The sequence below is a fragment of the Urocampus carinirostris genome, chromosome 9 (genome assembly GCF_059441175.1).
Source record: "Urocampus carinirostris isolate Australia breed hairy pipefish chromosome 9, RoL_Ucar_1.0, whole genome shotgun sequence".
In the NCBI taxonomy this organism is placed as follows: domain Eukaryota; kingdom Metazoa; phylum Chordata; class Actinopteri; order Syngnathiformes; family Syngnathidae; genus Urocampus; species Urocampus carinirostris.
In genome coordinates this window covers 27,582,717-27,610,078 of record NC_142357.1, presented here as the reverse complement: position 1 = coordinate 27,610,078, position 27,362 = coordinate 27,582,717, and the positions used below count along the sequence as shown (strand labels likewise).

The 27,362-nt window shown below is 40.6% G+C and overlaps 1 protein-coding gene across 2 annotated transcripts in view; it reads left to right on the top strand.

Moving 5' to 3' along the window:
* Positions 1–1,927: 1,927 nt before the first annotated feature.
* The window catches only part of nlgn3a (neuroligin 3a), a 363,876-nt gene continuing 338,441 nt past the window's right edge, over positions 1,928–27,362 (top strand). For both annotated transcript variants that reach the window (XM_088343414.1, XM_088343413.1), the window contains exon 1: positions 1,928–2,159. The gene's annotated coding sequence lies outside the window, so the exon portion shown is untranslated. The remainder of the gene's footprint in view (positions 2,160–27,362) is intronic.

Genomic DNA, 27,362 nt, shown 5'->3' with positions numbered 1-27,362 from the left:
ACAAGGATACTGACGTACTGTATTTGCATTTGGTGCAGACAGCACTGTCCAGGACAGTGCTGTCTGCACCCCTTTTGAGTTAAAACTCTAGAATTAGTCACCGGCTCTTCCCATATGTCTGACATTGAATGAGTCAATAACGCGTTACAGCACTCGTTAATTGCCTTCCGATAACACGTTCCTCCGTCACGCGTTACTCTCGACAAGGCATGAACTCATCATACAGTATTTGGACGGCACCCAGGCGCCGCTGTGCTCTTTTTGCGCTTTTTTCCCTGCATGCGCATATAATGTGTGTGCCCTTGGTTACCTAGTAACTCTCTTCTCCGGCTCCAAATGGAGAAGCCGGCGGGGGCGCGCGGCGCGTCCTCGCCAAGCTCACTTTGACTAGTGGTGAGCATCGTGACTCCTTTTTTGAGAAACGGCTCTTTCGACTCGCTTCGCTGCAAGGAGCCGGCTCTTTCGACCTAGCACAGCTCTTCAAATTTGTTTGTTTTATAATACCAGTTATAATGAGGCATCATGCCTAATTTATTTTGGTACTTCTTGATAATAGCCTTTATTGTTTAAATATCCAGTGAACTTTTACCTCATTGGAGTGTTCAAATTGTAATACAGTACTCTTAAATAAAAATAGATGACGCCACTCATATTGACCAGTCACTAGCGCCTGAGAGAGCACCAGGGGGTGGAGGTGTAAACCCAGAGAGAGAGAAAGAGAGATAGAGATAGAGAGAGAGAGAGAGTGGAGGAGGGGGGGTTAAACCCAGAGAGAGAGGCAGAGAAATGGGAGAGAGCTAGAGAGAGTAAAAAAGAGAAAGAGTACCAGAAATTGTAAGAAAAGAGAGAAAACCATAGAGAGAGAGAGAGAGAGAGAGAGAGAGAGAGAGAGAGAGAGAGAGAGAGAGAGAGAGTTGGGGAGGGAAAGCGAAAATAAGAGAAATACATAAATACATAGAGAGACAAAGAGAGAAACGAAAACGATAAATAAAACAAGAGAAAGACAGGGAAAGGGAGGGAAAAACAACCAGGGAAATACAGAATGAGACAAAGAGAGAGAAATAGAGAGTGTGATTGATAGAGAGAGAGAGAGAGAGAGAGAGAGAGAGAGAGAGAGAGAGCAGGAGAGAGAGGGAGAGAAAGAGAGAGAGAGAGAGGATGAAGGAGAAAGAAAGGGCAAAAAAGCAAGAGAAAGAAAATAGAGAAAAAAATAAATAGGGGAGAGAGATAGAGGAAAAGAGATGGGAAAAAGAGAAGGAAAGAACATAAACACACACACATAAAGACATAAAGAGACGGATAAAAACAGAATGAGAGAGAGAGAAAAATGGAGCAAGAGAGGGACAAGAAAGAGAGGGATAAAAAGAATGAGAGAAAGACACAGTAAGAGAAAAAGAGTGTGAGAGATAGAGAAAGAGAAGGAGTGAGGGAAATAAATATACACAAAGAGAGAGAGAAAATACGAAAAAAGGGGAATAAAAAGAAAGAGAGAGAGAGAAAGTGAGAGAGAGAAAGAAGGGGAAAAAGAAGACAGAAAGATAAGGAAAGAAAATAAGAGAGACAAATAAAGACATAGAGATATCAAAAAAGAGAGAGAAAACGAGAAGAAGAAACATTGAGCGAGAGAAAGACAGAGAAAGACAGGATGAAAGTGAATGAGAGAAAGTCACAGTAAAATAGAGAGAGAGAGAAGGAAAATGTGAGAAAGAGAAAGGGAGTGATAGAAATAAAGATACAGAGAGAGAGATAGAGAGATGAGAAGAGAAAGGGGGCAAAAAAGAAAGAGTGGAGGAGGGATAGAGAGAGAGGGAGAGAGAAAAGCGTTCGTTTCAAAGAGCCGTTTCAAACAGCCGTTTTGTTCGCGAGCGACACTTCACTCGCGCTGGAGTTGAGGCGAAAGAGCATCCACTCCGCTCCGGAGAAGAGAGGAAGCTCAATCTGAAACTGAAGCTTTCTCGGCTGGAAAAAAAAAAACTCACACATCGGACTCCCATTTTTTTCTGGAAATGACAACAAGGAGGTCGGATCGAGATTTGCAGCACTGGAGGCTTTTCAATTAAAAACGGGTCATTTTGCAGATTTGGAGTAATTTGTTTTCCCGTTTCTTTTTGCGAAGGCAGGCGCTCGGTTATGGGGGGAATTACATCTGGATCGTGCAGGTGAGGTATTTCATGACACTCCTGAAAATGGATGACAAGTGTGTGTGTGTTTTTGTGCGTGGGGATTCCGAAGTGAGGCTTCGACGACGTTTGATGCATTCCACTTCCCAAAAAGCGTTCTTGGGATGCATGAAACCTTCCTCTCCTCCTGTCTCCCCCACCTCCTCCTTTCCACTCCAAACGACGTCTGCCAAATATTCGTGTTACGTGCATACATTGTATTTATTGATTCCCATTACGAACACTTGTTACTTAGAATAAAGCGTGTGCGTTATAGTGACGCACGAAATCCCTCACTTAAAAAAATAGATTAAAAAAATGACTGGAACCACATGAAAGAAGCGCACAAGTTGAGATAAATGCTCATAGATTTTGAGTCTGGATTTCTTTTAACCATTTTTTCCTAAATAGCCTGCTCAATCCAAATGTCATGTGAGATGCATGCATATGTGTGAATATTTAGAGATAATCTGCGCCGCGAGCTGGGATTAATAGATCAATGTGAGAGAATATCACTGATAAAAGGATGCCAGGTCTGCGGCGAGCTGGAAATGATTTAATTTGGGCAATTTTTGAAGTTCAGGCATGAAAATATCTCGACTTTAGACGTAATTGACCGTTTTTAAGTAAAAAAAGGTGACCTATGTGAATTGTATGGATGGAGGAGAAACTATTTTGAGGTGGGGAAGGGGGTATTGCGATAATTCCCCTAGGGAATTGGACATTTGAGGTGGTGCATTTGAATTTAAATCAGCGTAGTTTGCGCTGGCCAGGGGTACTGAATTGATTTGTGTGTAACGCACAATCGATCGTATGTCATTTCGACACCTTTTTATTCACAGTACTTACGATCATTAGACTTACGTAAAGCGGTAGATACAATATTTTTTTCAGGATGCTGAAAAATATCCGAACATTGCTGTAAGTTAGATTTTTTTTATTGTGTGCACCTTTTTCAGAAACAGGACAATACTGTAGTGCTTCTTTCCGCCACTACCGGCGTTTGGCGCTGTAAAAGAAAAATCCACTTCCTCTTCCTAGTTCGTGTGTAAACATTCTATACTGTCTATACTATGTCTATACTATCTCCGGCGCGCTAAGAATTTTGACATTTTTATTGTTTGATATCTCGTGCATCCATGGGCAGGACGGCGGGGCAGTGGTTAGCACGTGTGTGGCACAGTTCTGAGGTCATGAGATCAAACCTTCCTGTGTGGATTTTGCATGTTCTCCCCGTTCTTGCGTGGGTTTCCTCCGGGAACTCGGGTATTCTTGCACATTCCAAAAACATGCATGTCAGGTTGATTGACGGGTCCAAATTGTCCATAGGTGTGAATGAGCGAGTGAGTTGTCTGTCTCTGTGTGCCCTGCGACTGGCTGGCAACCAGTTCGGGGTGTCCCCTGCCCACTGCTCAAAGATAGCTGGGATGGGCTCCAGCACCCCCGTGACCCTACTGAGGATAAGCGGTGCAGATAATGGTTGGATGGATGGATCTCGTGCATCCATTCAATATAGTTGGTGTAAGTGTAAAGAATAGGCGAGACTTTTTTTTTAAACGAAAGTGGAATAAGAAAGCTCGATGTGGTTGAGAAAATGGTCGGAACACTTTTTTTGGGCCATTTTACCATGGAGGGGGAAGTCACCTGACTGTTTAAGCTCATCTTCCAAAAGTGAGTTAAACTCAAATTTCTTTATCTTTATAGAGCATACTATTTTATGAAAGGTATATTTTTTTTTAGTACAAAACAATACAGGTTACTTATACAAGCCTTACAGATACTTATTTAAACCTCAAACATAAAATATATAGCACTGAAGCAACTTACGAATAAATTCAACTGACAAACGATCGTCTGTTCGTAAGTTGGGCAGCGTCTGCACCAGAAACGAATGCTAGAAAGTGAGGACCACAAAAAGTCATCCTGAAAGATATGAACGCAAAAATAGCACGACATGGGAAACTAATCGGTAGTGTATCTGAAAATGCATCTGACTTTGAAGAACATGGAATCAATACATTGTAAATTTTATACGGGTATTGTGTTCATAGTAGTCAATAAATCATTTGAATCATGGCCACAAGTATTGAACACTGTTGGAAAGTTTCAATGTTTAGTTTGAGCTGGGAAGAAGTCCACTCAAATGTTATACTTATTTGTGCGTTAGACTCCAGTTAATACGGTATTTCCTCCACAACTTTTCACGTTTTTCAGCCCTGGCCCATTTCCATGCCAGAAGTTGCAAAAAAAATGATAAGACAGGTCCATGTCGCAGATAACAGAAGGAAGCTGATGCAAGTTTAAAGGCAGTTAAGATGCTGCAGGCTGCACATGCACATGGCCTTCCTCTGTCCGGACACAACAAGCCCAGTCCCTCAAAAAACTGGGGGGAAAAAAATGATAGCACATACTCCAAATGGTAGAGACGTGAGTAATGGGTGCCAAACCGGAAACCAGCCCGTGAAAATGTCAAAAGCTCTTTGTCATTGTGATGTCGTTAGTGAAAGCGAAAAACAAGGGAGGCCTCGCTTTTTATTTTCTTGCCAGTGGTTTTCATATCTGACTAGTGTCCTTGTCAGCTAATTATGTTGACGTTATTTATTGGCATTTTTTACTAGAGATGTTTGATACCGCTTGTTCCCGGCAGACATGATATGGATACTCATTACTTGAGAAGGCTTTGATACCGATACTAAAACCGAATTGCATTACATTAATGGCAATGTTGTATTCCTGTCATTTTTAATTCCTGAATGTTAAACGACCACTAGAGGGAAGTCATGCGGTTACTTGGCCAAATGTGCAAGTCCCAACACCTATCAATGAAACTGGTATCGGCACTGATACCAGGCAATGGTATCAGTACATTTGGGCTAAAAACAAAAACAAAATAGTATATCCTATTAGATAAGATATTTACCTAAAAAAAATACATGATAAACAACGATATAAGGTGGTACCAGGGACATCAGAGTATTGATATTAGGTTATATACAAGCTAAATTCTTACTGTCATGTACCAGAACAGGATCAGGACCCAAACGTGTGACGTTACTCACACAAGCCTTTTATTTTACGGGAAATGGGGAGTCATCCACGTTAGGCATCAGTCTGGCGTGAAATGATAGGATGGCACAGGCCGACGAGATCGATACCAATTGCCCGAGTTGAGATCGGACATATGGGGTCGATACCGGACAGGATGGGACAGACAGGATAAATAATGAAACAGGATATCAAAAATAAACAGGACAAACTAGACGGGAACGAAAACTGGAGAGAATAATAAACAGGACAAACCTAGACAGGAACAAAACTGGAAATCGATATTAAACAGGACAAAATAAACGGGAACAATACCAGACAGGAAATACCAAAAGTCAACAGGACCGAGTCAGAACCCACATCTTGAGGCCTGAGATAAAAAGATGGTTGTCATTTAACTTCTTACGCCTGAACCTTGACAAGAGTGAAATATTAATCAATAGTTCATCTAATTGAACTGTTCTCAAACACTTGCTCTTAACATTAGCAAATATAATATCACTCAGAGTTCAGGCTTCTTAATTTCCTTATGCAGAGGTTTTGAGTTTTTCCTTTCCCTGATGTAGGTTTTGGATCTGGGGATGGTGCAATAGTATATTTTACTCTGTACAGCCCTTTGAGACTTCTTGTGACTAAGGGCTATATAATTTAGCATGACTTGACTAACTGTTGAAGTATCTTTTAGCAATATATGAATCATTTCTGCTCTTACTACTTTAAGGTTGTGGTAAAATGGAAACGGAGTACTTTAATACGGTACTATTTGTTTCAAGGTATCGGTTAACTGTGGAGTCAGACACTGATGCAAAGAATAATATTATGTTAGTCTTCTCCAGCAGTAGGAGGCAGTAAAGAGCAGAACTGGTAAAATAAACAAAATTCATATCGAACATAGTTTCATTCGGATGTAGCTGGAATTTGGTTCCAAAAATACCCACAAAAGGGAAATTATAATAGCACTCTTTATTTTTGATTGGCAATGAAATCTATGAATATTCATATTTCCCACAAATTTACAGTCTCTCTCATTTCTTTATTGTTTAAATACTCAATGTTAAAACTTTCTTCGATTGCAAAATGTATACTTGCAAGGAGGACCGGTAGGAGGGCTTTCAGATAAGAAAATTACAACCACCTTTGAAACCCTCTTTTTATTAAATATTTAAGGTTATAAAAACAAATCAGCCCTAAAGGGTGTGGAAAGAACAGCAACATGATTGGTCGATAGCGATAATGATGTAATGAAACTCTCATGAAATCCCATTAAATCTCCTTTGCTCTCAACAATAGTGAAAACAGAACAAACGTATGACTATGCTAGGTAGCTTTTGGTACAGAACACGATTAGGCCATTTTCTTGCGTTGAAAAAGACAAAACTATTTATGGCGTAGAAGTTGATGCTAGGTGTCTGCGCGAAGGAAGGTGATGCTAGTTTTAGGAGTAGAATATCGTAAATTCTGGACTATAAGCCACTACTTTTTTCCCAAACGGCTTATTCAGTGATGCGGCCAATTTATGTAATTTTTCTGAAGGCTGCCAGCGGTGCTCGAGTACAGAAGGTAAGACAGTAACTTTTTAGCTTGTGCACTAATTGTCTATATGACAAAGTTTCTTTCCGATATTGAGGAAGATGCCTCTAATGGCGTCAATTATAAGGAGGAAAATGAGGATTTTACAATTACGGTATGTTTTTTTTTAAGAGATACGTTGCGAGCGTGTTCGTAGTGGCGTGTTGGTACCTTTCACAGGCACGGTTTGGGATTAAAGTTATATTATTAGTATTAAAGCTTTGAAAACTCTCTCGGTGTACCGTCTTTGTTTGTAAATATGTGTAACCATGTATAATATGTGTTTGCAACGGTATATTTTTGTAATGTATATATTTTAGAGAGTTATTCTGATATGTTTTCTATGGGCGAATCAAAAAGAAGGGCGAAAAAACGCGGGCTGATGGGAAGTGGGGACTGGTAAAGGTGAGTGTTTGTAGACACAGCAGACATTAGTGGATATATATTTATCCCACCCTTACCTTTGCAAATATACATTTTTTTTCCTTGGCTTACTTTCAACAAGACCTGGACTCTGCAGGTCTGCTTTAAACCTTAAGTGTCGATAGAAACTCTCATTGTTGGGATATAGTATCACGAAATTGTTTAATTGATGTTAAAAATGTCGTAAAAATTGTTAAAACGTCATATTGTCAGATATAACGAAATTGTGAATATGCTTGGTTGCTGTTGAGTTTGTTGGGAAGGGTTGTTCAAACCTCACATTGTTTGCTGTTGTTAGTGTCAATAAATTTGTTCAAACAATCGTGGGACTTACAGTCGGGTTTGGGTTAAACTTGTGGTCGTGTTGCATGTTACAATGTGGGCGCATGCGCCTTATATACAGGTGCGGCTTGTGTAAGTATAAAAGCGATTATTCTCCTAAAATGTGGTGGGTGCGGCTTATGATCAGGTGCACTCTATAGTCCGACATTTACGGTACAATCATTGTCCTTACCACAACATGACACCTGCTGGAGTATTCATAGCTCAAACAGCTAACTGCTATACCAATCAGGGATGCTTCTAATATCCTTCCGTGTCATTTATTATCCGTGCGAAATCGCAGCTCATAAAGATTTTTTTGCCGTCCTCGTTTTCCTTTGACTTTGACTCCTGCTTCATCACAAATCACATAAGCTTCATTTAGCACAAGCAAGGTGATCCCCGCCCAACAAATACCAAGAATAGAGTCGGCCGACGGTGTTCATTTTCCAGACAGATTGTCCTCCAGTGGACCGGAAGGGTCGAGCCATCGAGAATTGTCCGACGTGCCGTCTCTGACAGGCGCTAGCGCTCATTTTCAACTGAACACGTGAATAATGTTTCACAGCAATTCGCTTGTCTGGAACTGTGCGCATGTTGTGTGTAAGCTGTAGTGCAGATCCGCGGGGTGCAAGGTTATTTTGGTTTTGTAATGTTCTTCATGCGGTTTGGTGTATCGTCTAGAAGACACAGAAGAGGGTAGAAATAATTTCCGATAAGTCGACAACTGACCCGGATTATGTCCGACTGATGTTTGTCCGACAGTTATACGAAAGTTGTTCTTTCGGTGTTTGGACCTCTAATTTATTTACATTACAAAGAAATATGACGTAAGTGTCATGATTACCAATGTGAATCACCTGTGCCCGCTCCTTTGGCGCCGACTGCCTCGGACTCTGATTGGCTTCCTGTCCCTATGTAAACCCACTCCTATCTGTCCCCTTTTGTCAGTCCATCTGCGAACCTCACTTAACGCTAGGCAAGCCTTTTTCGATCCTGACTCCCACCGGTTTTCGGCTCCTGTCTGTTCCCCGATTTTGACCCGTTTTTTGATCCTGACCACGTCTACTCTCACGTCCCGGCTACGACCTGTATTTCGGTCTAACTACACTAGGATCGCCCGCTCCGGAAGATCCACTTCCGCGTTCAGAACGCTCTCCGATCCCGTGAGCAGCTTGCTTCCCGCGTCCAGCGAGCACCGGATTGCTGGCGCTGCCTTTCCTCTATATTTCAATAAACTCGTGAGTAACGTTGCACATCTGGGTCCTCCTTCTGTTCTGGTCGTGACACTATAGTTTTAACTGTAATTTGTCTATGTATTTCTGCAACATGTTTCGTTCCCTTGAAATTTGTATGTTAGCTGAGATCAGAACGTGGTCGGGGTCAAAAATGGATCGTTAGCCGGGACGGGATATCAAAACGTGGTCAGGGTCAAAAAACGGGTCATGGCAGGAGACAAACAGGGAAATCAAGAACGAACAAGTGGAAAACAGGTGACAAAACGGGAGTCAGATTAAAAAATGTTTGCCTTGTGAAAACAGAGGTTCGCTGATGGACTGACAAAAGGTGAGTGAAAGGACTCAGCTTAAATAGGACAGGCAACTAATCAGGTAACCCACAAACGAGCGGGCACAGGTGAGCGTCACGAGTAATCATGACATACAGTAAAGGGAAAAAAAAATGCTAATTATGACATGTTTAACTCAACACAATGTGGATATTATTCTGTATACTGGACTGTCTCAGAAAATTAGAATATTGTGATAAACTTCTTTATTTTCTGTAATGCAATTAAAAAAACAAAAATGTCATACATTCTGGATTCATTACACATCAACTGAACTATTTCAAGCCTTTTATTATTTGAATATTGCTGATTTTGGCTTACAGCTGAAAAAAACTCAAAAATCCTATCTCAAAATATTAGAATACTTCCTCAGACCAAGTAAAAAAAAAAAAATTATAACAGCAAAACTAAATCAAACATTTGAAAATGTCCATTGATGCACTCAGTACTTGGTTGGGAATCCTTTTGCACGGATTACTGCATCAATCCGGCGTGGCATGGAGGCTTATCAGCCTGTGGCATTGCTGAGGTGTTATTGATGCCCAGGATGCTTCGATAGCGGCCTTCAGCTCATTTGCATTTGTAGGTCTGGTGTCTTTCATCTTCTTCTTAACTATACCCCACAAATTCTCGATGGGGTTCAGGTCAGGGGAATTAGCAGGCCAATCAAGGACAGTGATGCCATGGTCAGTGCACCAGTTACTGGTGGTTTTGGCACTGTGGGCAGGTGCCAGATCATGCTGGAAAATGAAATCCTCATCTCCATAGAGCTTTTCAGCAGATGGAAGCATGTAGTGCTCTAAAATCTCTTGGTACACAGTTGCATTTACTCTGGACTTGATGAAACACAGTGGACCAACACCAGCAGCTGACACGGCTCCCCAAACCATTGCTGACTGTGGGAACTTCACACTGGATTTCAAGCAACTTGGATTTTGCTCTTTTCCAGCCTTTCTCCAGACTCTGGCGCCTTGACTTCCAAATGAAATGCAAAACTTGCTTTCGCCTGAAAAGAGGACTTTGGACCACTCTGCAACTGTCCAGTGCTTCTTCTCCATAGCCCAAGTCAGACGCTTCTTCCGTTGTCTTGAGTTCAGAAGTGGCTCGACCATGGGAATACGGCTATTGTAGCCCATTTCCCGGACACGTCTGTGAACTGTGGCTTTGGATACCTGGACTCCAGCTTCAGCCCACTGTCTTTGAAGCTCCCTCAAATTCTGGAAGCGGCTCTTCTTCACAATTTTGTTAAGGCTGCGGTCATTTCTCTTGGTTGTGCAGCGTTTCCGGCCACATTTTTCCCTTCCAACAGACTTTTTGTGGATATGCTTTGAAACTGCACTCTGTGAACAGCCTGCTCTTTGAGAAATTTCTTTTTGTGTCTTACCCTCCTGATGGAGGGTATCAATGATGGTCCTCTGGACAGCAGTCAGATCAGCAGTGATTTAGTTTACTGAACCAAGCTGAGTGTTTTTAAGGCTCAGGAAAGCCTCGCAAGGTGTTTCGAGTTAACTAGATGATTCAGGTGATTAGTTGAATAGCCTACTTGTATACTTTTTCATGATATTCTAATATTTTGAGATAGGATTTTTGAGTTTTCTTAAGCTGTAAGCCAAATTCAGCAATATTAAAATAATAAAAGGCTTGAAATAGTTCAGTTGATGTGTAATGAATCCAGAATGTATGACATTTTTGTTTTTTTAATTGCATTACAGAAAATAAAGAAGTTTATCACAATATTCTAATTTTCTGAGACAGTCCAGTATTATATATCAATCGCACATTGGGAATGTCTATCATATTGAAAGATTTAACAACAGAACAAATTCGTTCACAGTTTTCTAATATTTTTTTGGGGGGAGGAAAATGTTTGCTATACATAGAATGTGATTTATTGCTCTTTCATTGTCTCTGTTTTAAATGATAAGACCAAATATGATATGATCTCTGGATAAGGTCATAGAAGAGTGGAAATGACAATAGTGATCCAGAGCCCAATAGCTTGCCAGGACATATCTATTAATGTTTTTTGTTTTTGTTTATGTTCTTTCAAAAAGAGCAGCACGTAGACATTAAACATTAAAGTAAGACAATAAAGTGTATTTTCTATGCTACAGTATTACCTCGGTTTTCACGGTCAATGGGGGCAGAAGGTGAAAATCCGCGAAATAGCAACAACCATTCACAAAAGCCCCCAAGGGTCAAACTAACCTGGAGAGGACATACAGTGGAACCTCGGTTCTCGACCATAATCCGATCCAGAACCCTGTTCGATCACCGAAATCATTTTTGCCATTAAAAATAATGTAAATCGTTTTAATCCGTTGTGTTTACCTTGAATGTTTGACGTAAACATGAAGCTAACCCAGGCTAATCGTATGTTCGCGTTATCGTAATCTCCCGTATGAAAGATTACACTAACATGAACATTAAATATAAAAATAAAGGGCTAAAACACTTCGTACACCTAAATTAAAATCGAAATCAAAATGAAGCACGTCCGCACGCGATAACAGTTGGTCACGAAAAGAGCGAGCTCAGCATCGCACCCTAGCGTACGCACTCACGCTTGAACGGCGTTCGAACTCCGATTTTTTGACCGAACAGCGAAGCAAGAATTTCTCGAAATTTTGGGAAAGACTCCGATTTGTTCGGAGTGAGAGGCGTTCGAAAACCGAGGTTCCACTGAGAGTATACACTTGTTACTAAATAACTATAGCTCCACAAATAAAAACACTAAATACATAATTGCAGTTGAAAGAATGGTCTTTGTTGTCATTTTACAAAATTAAAACAACATTGGAGAACTTCTATCAGTGTATGAAAGTAATTTTGAGTGGTTGGCTAGCTGCATGCTAGAATCAGGTAACCTTGGATTGAGCTAGGTCTCCGCGATAATTAAAATACAACCGTCCCGAATGTAGCAGTTTCCCATGAATTGTAGCTCCAGGTCATCCGTTTCATAAGTAATGGAGCTGGCATTGGTGAGATACCGGCTCGGCAGGGGTTGCTTTTGAGACTTGTTATGTAGCCTAGCTGCAACAAGCCGGACCTGGGTCCCCGCTATTGCCGCCTCACTCGATAACAATCCATAGAGAACTTGCTGGTGATCAGCATTTTTCTGTGCTCTTCTGATTTTCCTCAGAATCTGAATTGATTAATTTGTTTTCAAGTTAATGTGCCGCGGAAATACTAGCTGTTTTGGGTGGACACAATGACTTGTGCGCCCGCCCACCCCAGCTATTGGAATGATAGCATAGACCAGCCTGTCACAGTGGCACACGCAGACAGTCACACCCACCCAACACACACACACGCAACCTACCCCTGTGATAGCATTTGCTTTAGTGCTGTCTGCTGCAGAACACAATGTCCGATGTGTTGATATCAATGACAATGAAAACATTTCAATTTAAATTTCACAAAATATCGAAACTGCAAAATGTAAACCACGCTACAGCAAGGAATTACTGCAGGTGTATTCAAACCTTTCAGCAAGCGTGCCATGTTTGGTAAGCTGAAAATGTGTGAGGGCCGACTCTTCAGCCTTGAATTCTTTGAGTGTTTAATAAATTCACCTTCCCTCAAAGGTTTGCACTGCCTGTTGATCAGTATCGCGACCGCATAGCTCGCCTTTGTAGCATTTTAGTTTGGTTTGCAATGTTTCGTTAAAAAAGTGCTGCTCTGCTGTTAAAACGGCTTCCAGTTGCTTAACTTTTTCACAGCGTTCCTTTCCAGTTACCTTTTTGTCGTCAGCATGCTTCGTCAGGCAGTGCCTCTTGATATTATAATCTTTGAAAACAGCCACAGTCTCTTGGCAAATTAGGTAGACGCAGTTTTTTCGGATTTTGGTGAAAAAAATACCCCAATTTCCACTGGTCATGGAAGCAGTGGCTCTCAGAGTCAACTTTCCTTTTTTTTTTTTTACAGATGACATTTAAGAAATGGGACAGCACGGCGGCGCAGTGGTTAGCGCGTGTGCAGGGACTGTTTTAAGGTCTTGGGAACCTCCTGTATGGGTTCAAATCCAGCTACCGGAATTCCTGTGCGGAGTTTGTGTGTTCTCCCCATGCTTGCGTGGGTTTCCTCCCTAGGTGTGAATGAGCGAGCGAGTTGTCTGTTCCTGTGTGCCCTGCGATTGGCTGGCAACCAGTTCAGGGTGTCCCCTGCCCACTGCCCGATGATTACTGGGATGGGCTCCAGCACCCCCGCGACCCTACTGAGGATAAGCGGTGCAGCTAATGAGATGAGATGAAAGAAATGGGGTGGGCTAAAATTATCACAGTGATCTACTGCAATCTGGAGAAGTGGATATTTTTTTATACCAATTTATTTCATACTACGGTCAACATTACTGGCGGGCCACATATTAATTTCAATATGTAATCAGGGACTGTAACTGGCTCCCTGAACCGGACTTGTAATGGCTGTTTTACTGTACTGGTTTCTTATTCTGTCGATTAAATAAAGAATAGGATGCAGGTTTATTTATCTGTAAATCGGCCTGTGCCTCAGTAGACGTCGCTGCTCTGTTCCTACTTGAGCTTGTTGCCTATGTCAGCGACATTTGTTTAGGATGGTTTCGACGCGCTCTTGCTATTAGCTGCTGTTGTTTGGATTCTCCACCTTGGCAACATGAAGTGGTTTCTTTGTTCTTCAGCACATTTCAAATGATTATATTGGCTCCGAACAATGTTTGGACGACGGCTAGGATTGATTTTTCACGCCGTGTGCAGCTTTGTGGTTCTTACGGCGCTGTCACCTCCAGTTAGCACACAAGGGGAAGCAAAACCTCGATAGAGTCACTCAGCCCAATTTGGCATCATCGATGAAGAATGTGTTTTCTAGTTTAATGGCATTGTACATTTGAGTTTACATAAAATAAACAATGTTCTTCTATTGGCAGATCCTTTCGTTCAAGCATTCTCTTTTCTGAAATTACTTGCGTTGCTTGTAAAATTAGAGAGAATTTACTTAAAATATATATTTTTTACATGTATAAGCACAATAATTAAATCATTTATATACAATTATTTAATGTGATTTTTCTCGATTTCAGGTCTCCTGTCAATTAAAAAACTTGGCACAAATTTCTGGCAATTTTACAACCTTTCTAGAAAATAAGACAAATACTTAAAATGCACCAAACTGCCTCAGACTCTGATTGGCTCCCTGTTCCTATTTAAACCCACTCCTTTCTATCCCCCCTTGTCAGTCCGTCTGCGAACCTTAGTTTACACTAGGCAAGCCTTTTTAGACCCTGACTCCCGCCAGTTTTTTGCTCCCGTCTGTTCCTCGGCTTCTACCCGTTTTTGATCCTGACCACGTCTACTCTCCTCTCCTGGCTTACGACTCGCCTCCGGCCCAACCACGTTTTTGCTCTCCTGTCCCGGCTACTGACCTGTTTCTTTTGACACAGCCATTGCTCGCCCCGAAGGTCCCACTTCCGCGTTCAAAGCAACCGGGTCGTGGGTGCAACTCTTTCCTTTCTTCCAATAAAACTGAGAGAAATGTAACGCAAGTGGGTCCTGTCTCCGTTCTGGTCCTGACAGTTTTGTTATTTAACACTTCATCTTAATAGTTATTTTTATTATTTTTTTTACACCAGCTTTTTCTGTATTACCTTTTGCGGGGTACACATTTTTTAATTGACTAATTTTATTTATTTTATTACAAAAGTTATAAATAAAATAAGAATAAATTAATAGATAAATAAACAAATCAATGAATAATCTTTAAATCTGTATAATCTTTAAATCTGTATATGTATTTGACGGATTGCAGATAATCTTTACATTTATTGTTTTTTATTTATTTACAATTAACCTTAAATCAAGTATATTTACTCTTATATTTACTCTATATTTTTGCCAGTGGGCAATGAAAAATGATATAGTAATATGATTATTTTGATTTTATTACTCATTGTACTTTTTTATTTTGTTGATATTTCATTTTCCCATATTACCTTTTTGCATACCTGGAACCATAGTATAATTGCCTTTTTAATCAAAAATATGTAAATTAAAAGGATGAGTGAGAGATAAACAAATCAATGAATACATAAGTAAATAAATGTTTTTTTTTTTTTTAAAGGAATGGCAATTTGTCACGTCCAGAAAGGGTAGACCCAATCGCATAAGTTTATTGAGATAAAAAGGAAAGGCAGCGCCTACGATCCGGTGCTTGCTGGACGCGGGAAGCAAGCTGCTCACAGAATTGGAATGCGTTTCAAATGTGGAAGTAGATCTTCCGGAGCAGGGGATAATGTTGTCGAAGATGGAAAAAAGCGTCCGATCGCCGGGACAGGATAGCCAAAACGTGGTCAGGATCAAAAACGTGTCGTAAACCGGGATGGGGGAGCAAAACCCGGTCGGGGTCAAAAAACATGCCGTAGGGGAAGTCAGGGACGTACGGGTGGAAAACGGGTGCAAAATGCAGGACCACCAGGAGTCAGAGTCAAAGTGCTTGCCTTGTAGAACAGAAGTTCGCTGACGGACTGACAACAGGTGAATGAAAGGCCTGAGCTTAAAAAGGACGGGGAACCAATCAGGTATCCCGCAGCGGCTGGCGCCAAATGAGCGGGTACAGGTGAAAGTTATGAGTCATCATGACACAATTATTTTATGAGAATTGATACCAGACACGCATTGTCAAGCACAGTTGGTAGATAATTTATCATTTGAATACATTGATATTTGCCTATAAAATATGTATCACTTGAATCTTGTAGAAACTATCCCACATACCTTACAGTTTGGTCATTTCTTAATTAAAATGAGATATAGCAGCAAAGGAAACTTACTTTTAATAACAAAATGGTCTTGGAACCCAAAAAACAGTCCTCAATTCTGCTTGCTCCACATAACATATTAAAGAGCGATTTTGCATTGTTCATGGCCCAAAAACATCTCCCTTGACTAACAGTTTTCCCTGCCAACGACCAGTGTCTGCTTAGTTATTATTTTGGACTTTGCCTGTACTACATCTACCGACAAAACAGATGTCACCGAGTATGTCAGTGCTCTCTGTTGGCTAGAACTTATATATTAATTAGTAAAACTAATTAACAAAACAAAACAACAACAAAAAAAAACTGGCATGTCTTGCTGAGTTACGATTTGGCCTTTAATCAGATATGCACCGATGCCGAGGAGCTATTTTTGATTGTTTTTCCTTTTTCAAGATTTAAAAAATGCATCACATACGCTTTACGTGGTGCAGTGAGATGCGCTGCTGAAAGACAAACATGACAGCACCAGACGGAAAGCCTTTCTGCAATCTCAAACTGGCATGCCGCAGACCTTTTATTCGGAAGTGAGCCCTTGATATGATGGCGTGCAGGAATACATCTTGGGAAAAACTAGTGACATATATCACTAAAACGTACCAAATAGTCAATCAGATTCTTTGCTTCTTTGTTACTGACCAAAAAGGCATCTCTGCCAATAACGGATATTGGTAAGTTTATAGTACAGACGCTGCCCTACGAACCCAATTTATAATAAAACCCAATTTATATTAAACTAGCTAGTGTGTCAACAAAATGCTATGGGACGACCAATAGGACACAAAATCGAGGAAGATGCTTTTTATCCTGATCAAAGTTGGACTTCTCGACCCGCTAAACTTGCTTTGGAGTCACATGTGGCTCATTGGCGCTCCCTAGTGGCTTCCTGGTGCTTTTTCAGAAATGTTTTATAATGGAAAAATATGTTTTTTTTTAAAGGCTGCACATTGAATATAGATATATACAGTATGTGTTACCTTTCTTATAAAGATTATACAGACGCTGCCCTACTTACGAATGACATTGTTCGGGAGTTGAATCTGTTCGTAAGTTGCTTCGGTGCTATAGTTTGTATGTTTATGGTTTATAGAAGTATGTTTAGGGTTGTATAAGTAACCTGTATTGTTTTGTACTAAAAAGCAACATTTAATAAAATAATATGTGGTTCAAGCCTCGGCCGAGTCATACCTAAGACTTAAACATTGGTACCCGTTGCCTCCCTGCTTGGCGTTCAGCATTAGGGGTTGGAATTGGGGGGTTTGGTCACCTAATGAATCCCAACACTTCAGTTGGGTTGAGTGAGGGGGCTGGGAATCCCCTCCTCTGAATCAATCTCCCAAAAAGAGTCAGAAATGACTCTAGCCACTTCCCACTAGAGGGATATGGCTGTGGTATACAATAATATAATATAATTAATAATATAAATTTAACTAAAGTGAAGTTTAACTTACTTTTGTGGCAAAGACTCAAACAAAAAAAAATCCAACCATTTTCTCAACCGCATCAAACTGTTTATGACACTAACACTAGGTTCCTGGTACTTATCGCCTAAAATATAAATACCTCATATTTGCTGGAGGTGACAGCCTATCCTGTTTGTTTACAACAACCAACTTATGTTTTATTAAATGAAACATAACCCATTTCCTAATCTCTTTTCTAGCACTTACCATTTGTTCTTCTAAATCCAGCCTGAAAATGCAGACAAGAGACAGCAAATCCACTATTAAAATGAGGAGAAGGCACGCGGCCGCGGAAGTCACAGTTAACCTGGTGACCAGTTCCGCCCTTCTGTCAATTTGCAGACTTCTTATCTCGATCGAGCAATCGCTAAGCCCTGCCGTTTTCGATCTCCGCTGTATACTTAGCTCGGGGCGAGTGTTGGTTGGATCTGGCCAGGCGCCGAAGCCGGAGCCGGTCTAATATGTGGGATAAATTGGTGGAGATAAGGCCTGAGTCAGTACCTCCAATGTTCCAGGGATCCCCTGAGGTCGGCTTTTAAGGAGCTTAGTAAAAGCCCGTCCTATGAAGACATGACACGGCTCTGGCTAAATGTACCACGTCCGAGTGTCTTCCATCAACCTAATATTCATATATGGGTCAACCTCGCCCCGTGTTATCCCATTGAGCGCAGTTATCCCGATTTCAGGCTTCCAGGAAGTCTTAGATATAAGGGGAGGACAGCATTTATATCGATAAGGATTTAATACAGAATCCCTAATCTGGCTAAACTACGACCAGTGTTGGTCGTAGCTGAAAAACAGTAATTAGTTACAGTTAATAATTACTTCGTTTAAAATGTAACCCAATAACCACCCAAATTAGTGATTCCAAAATTAGCTATCTGGTTACAAATTACAGTTTATACTCACATAGAAGCACACCCCCTAAAAATAGAAAAGCCATATAAATGAAATAGAAGAAAACATGTACACCAACCTGTGGATGCAGTAAACCCTTCATGTCCCTTTAAAGACCCAATGTGTTATATTTGACCACTAGATGGCATTCTGTGGTCTTAACATACTCATAGGTCAAGAAATTTGAATTTATTTAACACAACATGAGCAGCACGGCGGGGCAGTGGTTAGGGCTTGTGCGGCACACATGTCATTGGAACCTCCTGCGTGAGTTTGTATGTTCTCCCCGTGCTTGCGTGGGTTTCCTCCGGGCACTCCGGTTTCCTCCCACATTCCAAAAACATGATTACAGGTGAATTGGCCGGTCCAAATTGTCCCTAGGTGTGAATGACCGACTGAGTTGTCTGTCCCCGTGTGCCCTGCGATTGGCTGGCAACCAGTTCAGGGTGTCCCCTGCCCACTGCCCGGAGATGGCTGGGATGGGCTTCGGCCCCCCGCGACCCTAATGAGGATAAGCGGTACAGCTGATGAGATGAGATGAGATGAGTATCACCTAAAAGTAACTCAAATTATTGTCTACTATCTTGCTGCTATGAGTACCTAAAAATCTCAAAAAGGCTGGTCAAAAAAATGATGAGTAAAACAATGCATTTTGGGCACATTGAGTCTCTGTATTTTGTCTTTTCCTTTCACCTTTAGCACTCTTTTTTAGTACAGCAATTTTTATCTACATGGGGAGAAATTCATATTCTGTGCTTGAGATGGTACCCCCATAACTGTATTCAGTTGTTTTTAGGTATATATAAACACGCCCACCTGTTACACCGGACGGATCAGTAGTAGTAGACAGAGAACATCACAATTTGTTATATGCATTTATTGAGTAACTCAGTACATTCTATGTAATTATGTCAGTTTAATTAATTACACGTTGCAGTACTTGTTACAGAGAGAAGTACTCTTTTGCAACGCGTTCGTCCCAACACTGAAGAAGACGAGTCGGCGCAATGAATAATAAACGGCGGTTTACTCGAAGTAAGCGAACGTGGAAAGGCTCACAGAGAGTCATGGGGTCACACACACTTGGGAAACAATTAGTGGCTTCCTTTCCCGCAGCGTCGCCGCAGCTCTTATATCCCTTTTTGCTTTCCGGTCCCCAGCCAACCCTGTCGTAATTTTTCTCATGGGGTCCATGGGGGACGAAGCCCCTGTTGAGGGGACGGAAACGACAAAGAGTCGATTAATGACAGGGCTACAGAAATCAACGAGGAGGCCCAATAGGATAGGTAGGGTTTGGGAGTAGAGGTGAGATCTTGGGCCTGGCCCCAAACCCGACCTGAACCCGGAGCGAATTACGCTTAAAATGTCAAGATGCGTGGCTTCCTCCTTCTTCCTCCCTCACGTCAGACGTCTTTTCCCGTTTCTTGCCAATAGCCTACAAGCTTTAAATAATGTCTTTCTGCTTTTTGGCCAAATATTTCACTATTTGCAGCTTGTAATCTGCAGAATTTGATTTTCTTTTCGGTACTATTTTGTTCATTTTCACTTTTGTTTGCTCCACGTCGCCGAGATGCGCACTTCAGCGCCATACTGGTCATTTAGGCGCTGCACTCGCAGTGCACACTTGATTTGAGGGACCCGGGCCCGGGTAAACCACAAGCTGTGTAGTTCTGCCAAAACACACAGTTTAGCGCTAGAGTACGGCCGGCAAATTAAATCTTTAGGTTTATTTCTGTCTCGTTTATCAAATCAAGTTAATCCGTCGGGTTTGGGCTGGTTCGGTTTCATACACCAGTGACTCGGGTCGGGTCGGGCTAAATATTTTAGGCCGGATCTTACCTCTAGTTGGGAGGGCTATCGATACAGTTACTAGTTACCTGTTAAAATATGTAATCAGTAATGCAATTCTATAATATTGCAGTAACATAACTTGGTTACTTTTTGATTAGTTTTGGATACTAAATATGGCAAGAACAAAAAAAACAAAACAAAAAAAAAACATCAGATAAAAATAATTACTTAATTTTGTCGATTGGAGTCCTTCAAAAAAGGATTTAAATTTTAACTACGGAGTATAGTTTGTTAAGCAAGAATAACATATTTCTCTTTCACATCACGGACAAGACATGCTATGTTTTAGTTCACAGTAAGAACTCAATATTGTTTCTAAATACCCAACAAACTTCAGGACGTCTTAAACTTTACTAGAAGTGGGGATACCAGACTCCTTTACAATATAAAGATTCACTAGGCTAAGTCATGGTAGACTTTTTGAAATTCTCTTTTCCCTGATACAGGTCAGGATAGAAAAACACTGTATATCAAAAAAAAAATAATAAAAACACTGAATGGCGGAAATACTCCACTGCCTTGAAACGGTTCAGTCCATTTGATTCCTAGCACTGCTCTCAGTAGTGTGATCAAATAGTGAATTTTGTACAACGAACAACTGCAAAATACAAAAAGAAGACAATCGATCCACTTTACTAAATGTCCCTGAATGCATCTCAAGTGCGCATCTGCACTGCCCAGAGCCACACATTAGGAGCTTCACGAAACTGCAGGCTTGCGCCAATTTAACTAAATGAGTGTTACAAAAAAGGAGAAAATACAGACAAAAAGAAAAGTGCTCTTACTTCTAACACAGTCTGACAAACATGGTTTGTGTAAACTTAATCTCTTTCACTCTTGTGTCAGTGATTCAAATGATCATAGACACAATATACGTTTAAATGAAATGTAATCCTGCAAAATAATCTATATTTTAAATAAGTATACTTGTAATTTGATTTTATTTATTCCTGTAACTGTAACGTAATAAAATTACATATTTTTCTATATCATAATTACGTAACGCCGTTACATGTATTCCGTTACGTCCCGAGCCTGAGGACGGGCTACATAGGAAACCGTTCTTGTGGTTGTGTGTTAACCTCGAAAAGCTGACAGATTACAGATTTAAATATTTTAAATCTGAGGAGCACATGGTGCTGATGATGACGGGTGGGAAAATGGCTGCGGTAATGCCGGAGATTAATGGAGATCTCTTCACGCTTCGTCACTGATGGTGGACTAGCATTACATAAATAAATAAGTAAAAACTAAATAAAACCAATTCTTAATTCATGCATATAGAATTGTATGCACATACACACGTTTTCCCAAAATATGATGGATACCATTTTAAATGCACATTTACAATTGAATGATATTGAATATGGTGGCTTTTCTGCCTTTGAGAAACATATAGAGTTAACCTCGAGTGCCCCTTTGCAGTTAATATGTTTATTGTTTGTTTTTAAAATTGATTTTAGTGGTGAAACCAGATAGCATAATGGTAATTGATGTTCTATGCAATACATGAATTTGATTTAAATGTTTTTTAATGCAAGCCTATCTGTTACTGTAGATTTAATACAATGTGCCTTATAGTTCAGTGCTCCTTACATATGGAAAAAAGACCATATTTTGTGGGCTACTCCTTATATCTGGTGCACCAAATTTATTTTCTAATTTTGCCTCAAAATTGTCCCAAGTATGTATATATACTGTATATATCTTTTTTCCTGTTCAGTCAATCTGCACCATCCCAATTGTGTTTGATAAGGGCTACATTTTATTTTATTCCAATTTTGTTGGTTTTATTTCCCTTTTCTGCCCTAAAGAGTGGGTCCCAAGAAGGTTAGTGATAAGGGGAAGGCACAGTGGAAAGCTGTGACAACTATGAAGTCAAAGAAGGCAATGATTGAAAAATGCAAAAATGGTGTCTGCCATTTGCGTGAATGAGTTTTAAAACCTCCAGAGAACGCTTAATGACACACACTGTCCCTTTGAAGCCTCAATGTGTAATATTTGACCACTAGATGACACTGTGTTGTGTGGTACGGGCGAGAGCTAGTGATACATGGCAAAGCTTGGCACCAGGATGCCGGAAGAACATGGCGCCAATCTAAGAAAAGGATTTCAAAGTGACCTGACTTTTCTATGAAAATTAACACTGGTATGATAGTTAATATATTTTAAATGTTTTTTTTATTTTACTAGACGAAAGTTTTTTATGTACCACTTTGAAGCACTAAATATTACACACTGTCCCTTTAATCTTGTCTTGTCTTGCGTTTCTCTCAAGTTTTATTGGAAGAAAGGGAAAGGGTTGCTCCCACGATCAAGGCTGGGCGCGGGAAGCAGGTCGCTCTGAACGCGGAAGCACAACTTTCGTGGCGAGCGATGGCGGTGTCAGGAACAGAACACGGGTCAGTAGCCGGGACAGGAGAGCAAAAACGTGGTCGGAAACGAGTCGTAAGCCAGGAAAGGAGAGTAGACGTGGTCGGGAACAAAAGATGTTGAAAGCCGGAACGGGAAAGTAGACGTGGTCAGGATCAAAAACGGGGACTGACAGGAGCAAAAAACAGGTGGGAGTCAGGGTCGAAAAAAGGCTTGCCTGGTGTTAACAGGTTCGCATACGGACTGATAAAAGGTGACAGAAAGAAGTGGGTTTAAATAGGGACAGTCAGCCAATCAGAATCCGAGGCAGTTGGCGCCAAAGGAGCGGGAACAGGCGCATCACATCGGTAACCATGACAAATCAAAGCAAACCCTCTCCATACTTCCTGTCAAAGTACCTAACGAACTGCACTAAATAATGTAAATAGATCGTGGCAAAAATGTGGACTCGTTGTTAGTGGTACTTAAACAAACTGCTACAATTTAGTACTTTTGTTGTCGTTATGTTTTTTCCCTTCTCCGGCCACCGGGGGGAACCTGCCGAACAAATAAAAATATATGTGTGCTATAAAAAGCACGCGAGTGTGACGGCTCAATCATTGTTGCCTCACATAAAAAAAGGCTGTTTCTTTACACAGCACAGAGTCATTGAAAGGTTTGTTTAACCTTAAGTGTGCACGGCTTTCTGTCAGAACAGTCGCAATGAAGTGCCGTGTCAGCGTGGAGCCCGTATAAATTTTACAAGCCGTATTCCTTCGTGTTAGACCGTAGTGAGGCGGATACGCCACGTGCTAGGCGGCTGCAGTAAAATAACCGGATTTTCACAACTCTTAACAAAAATCACATTAAATTGAAAATAGATATGGGTGTGTTCAACTGATTTTCCTTTAAACGGACATTGTTCATTATTTAACGTCTTTTTTTGAGAAAGTAACACTATTGATTTAAACAATAATCAAAAATAGATGGGTTTTCAAATTAATGTGTATTCTTCTGAAATACTTGCTGGTCAAGAAATGTGCATTTATTTTACATAACATAAATGTCAAGAGCCAGAACAGGATCAGGACCCAATCGCGTGACGTTCTCACACCAGCCTTTTATTTTACGGGAAATGGGGATTCATGCACGTTAGGCAGCCGGTCTGGCGTGGAAAGGCAAGAAGCCAGAGACCGACGAGAGCGATTCCAATTGTCCGAGTTGATATCGGACAGATGGGGTCGATACCGGACAGGAAGGGACAGACAGGATAGATAACGAATCAAGATATCGATAATTAACAGGAGAAACTAGACGGGAACGAAAACTGGAGAAAATAATAAACAGGACAAAAATAGACGGAAATAAAACTGGATACCGAAATGAAACAGGACAAAATAAACGGGAATAATACCGGACAGGAAAATCCAACAGGAAAACAGGACCGAGTCAGAAACCACGTCTTGCTGGGCCAAGGTTCGTTGACGGACTTACAAAGTAAGAGAGAGCACACTGAGCTTAAAAAAGACGGAAAGCCAATAAGTTAATGAGCCGCTGCTGGCGCCACGCGGGCGGGGCCATTTGGGCGCCATGGCAACCGTGACAATAAGGGGAGCTCACAAAATTGTCTGCCAACTTGCTCCTAAGGGTACTGTACACGCGGCATAAGGTTTGGTAAACAAAAATATGAGAAAATTGGTGCATTTTGGACACGTTGGTTCTCCGAAGATTTGATTCTTCCTTGTGCTTTTAAGCATTTCTTTTTGTTACATTACAGCGACAGCCAGGGGTCGAATAATATACACTGTCACTTTAAAGATTACAGAGAAAATATGTGTGAGTAATCTTTATCTTGCGTTCAAATGATTTTGACCGTGTTTATTCTTCATTTTATTTTATTAATGAAGTGGTTATTTCACAATTCAGTTGTTTAAATTCTCAAATAGGAGCATATAAACAAATTTGAGGTTAAAATGTCTCCAGATGAGGAATACAGTATTAAAACTAGTACTGGGCATTTTCTTAAAACTTGAGCATTTTTTTTAACTGGAGGAATATCCTTACTATTCAATTTTTAGCGTAGATTCATCTCGATTCAAATATTTTATTTGAATTTTGACAATGGCGGTATTCGGTACATAAATACAATGAAAACTGAGTTTTATTTCATAAAAAAACGCTAACAATTAGCTAGGTCTACTTGAACATAAAAACAACACAGAAGAAGTGAAATGGCTGTGACAATTTGAATTTCTTACAAGGTAAAATCAGAACTACTTAAACCAGAATTACAAACTATTGCTTGTTTTTGCCCCCTGGGGGCAATGTGGAGCCATGGGTACATTGATGGAAAGTTGTGATTGAATTCAAGTAAAAGTCGTTTTTCGCAGTTTCCAAGGAATTCTTCCTTTGAGGGGTGTTATATTACCTGTGAGCGGGTGTGTGGCACAGTTTTCAGGTCATGAGATCGAACCTCCTGTGTGGAGTTTGCATGTTCTCTAACATGGATGTTAGGTTAATTGTCTGGTCCAAATTGTCCCTAGGCGTGAATGAGCGAGTGGGTTGTGAAACCAGTTCAGAGTGTCCCCTGCCCACTGCCGAGGATGGCTGGGATGGGCTCCAGCCCCCCCGCGACCTTACTGAGGATAAGCGGTGTAGATAATGGATGGACGGCTACATATTTGTAGTCTAGGAAGTAGGTATTTATTTACTGTTAGCATTTTACGGGCTATTTAATTGACAAGCCTCGTTAGCAATGTTTAAAAAAACATGCATGTTTTATAGGCTATTTAAAAATTCAACGGGTATAATTCTTCTTTTTCCATTTTTAGTTTCACAACAGGTGTGTCAGTAAAAAAAGTTTAAGTGCGGTTGAATCGCATTGGTTCATCCTAGGGTCGCAGGCATCGAGGGTACTTTGGGATTTTGTAAAATCAATGAGCTTGTTGTCAAGCAAAATACACAACACCCAGTTCACGCTGTTCCTGAATATAATCCATTTGATAGACTTTCCTGCAATAAACTCATTCAGTTACAAGAATGTACATCTTACTTGCACTGTGCGCGGCTAAAATTAGAAAATTCCGCGATTACTAATCGATTCCTCGTTAATTCCTTTCGACAGTACTAGTTCCAAGTTCGCTAATTTATTCCGCTACGAGCAAAATAACACACAATTTAGACAGTTCCAAAAAACTGCTCAAGCTGAATGATAAAATCAGCGATGCCACTGTTGTTTTTCTCGACTGTAACATGAAGAGAAATGCCTGAGGTAGTGGTCGATTCACTGTTCTTTTAAGAGCCCCATGTTTTACAGTGTGGGGGCTACTTAACTGCCCCCCTAATGACATTGTAAACCCTCCACCTTAATAGTTCACCTGCTTTAGGAAAGGTTTATTCCGGCGTTTACAACGTCCACCTCCTCATTGTCCTCCTCTTAACATAGTTCTATTAATATCTCTGCAGTCTTCATGATAGCTTCCTAACAGCATCTTAGAACAGTTACATTCCACTACCAAGCCTTGAGCCAATCAACGTTCCAAGCCGTGTTATGCATTTAATATGTCTTTATACTGTGCTAAAGTATCTATCCATCTATCTATCTATCTATATGCATTTGAGCATGTTTTAAAAAGTATTGGGGTGGTTCTTCGCACTGGAAATGGACAGGGGTCACTAAATTGGTGTTAGGTAGGCCCTTAAGAACACCTGATTAGCCCCCGGACCTGTTCTTAAAATAGCTGCTTTTATTGTGTTTTTCCAGGAACTTCGATTTCCAGGAACATGGACAAGATCACTGGCTTTAAATACATGATCAATAGAAATCTGTCAGTGATTAGGAAGCCTTTTTTGACCCTATTTTTAATGATAACAGTCAGCATTGGTCGCTGTACTGTCACTAATCTTCGAATTGCTAATGAAATTGATGTAATGGCAGGTAAATAGAGGAACTCAGGAGAACTGGTCAGTCATCTGGATAAAAGCATCAACCTAGTTTGGAAAGAAAATAAATACAAAAAAAAGAAGTAACGTAATAGCCCACGGGGTCACCCCAAAAATTACCATTAACCACGTACAGTTTGTACATATCACCAGATTTAAGTCGAGTAAAGTCATCCTCATTTGTATAGCTCTTAATTTACAGAAGGTCTCAAAGCGCTGTACAGACTACAGACTACCATTACACAAGTCCCTGATCTAAAACCTACATGAGGGCAAGGAAAAACTCAAAAACCTCTGCATGAGGAAATGAAGAATATTAGAGAAGGAGCCATATATGCGGTAATCCGTATTCCAGGATTGCCAGGCTGCAATGGATGTTGCATCAACAGAGAATACACACATATTATGAACATAAAATATAGGTAATAACAGAATAACAGCTTCCTGAACGTCAACATTCTGCATATGATATTGTATATGAGCTGGTTTTAAGCTTAGATTTAAACTCTTCAACTGAGGTTGCAGATCAAATATCAGAGGGCAGAGCATTCCACAACACCGGGACCCAATGGAAAACTCTCTTGAACCTGCATATTTCTTTTTGGCTCTTGGGATCACTAGTAGACCAGCATTTTCAAAGCGAAGGCTCCGCACCGGAACATAGGGGGATATTAAATCTGAAAGATATGAGTGAGCAAGTCCATGCAGCATTTTGTAAGATAACAACAGAACCTTAAAATCACATCTTTAGTGTCTTGGATCTTTCCTATTAGAAAAGGAGCATAGATCATGCTCAGAATAGCTCAAACCATAGCCACACTAAAACCTAGAGAGACAAAAATATTGCAGTAACGTAAAAACACAGTAACAACCTATAACATGATAAAATTATACTTTAGTAATGCATATCACACTGGTAGCCATTCGTTCCAATAAGTTACAAAAAAAGTAGCTCTCAGCTTCAAAAAGGTTGGTGACCCTTGCTC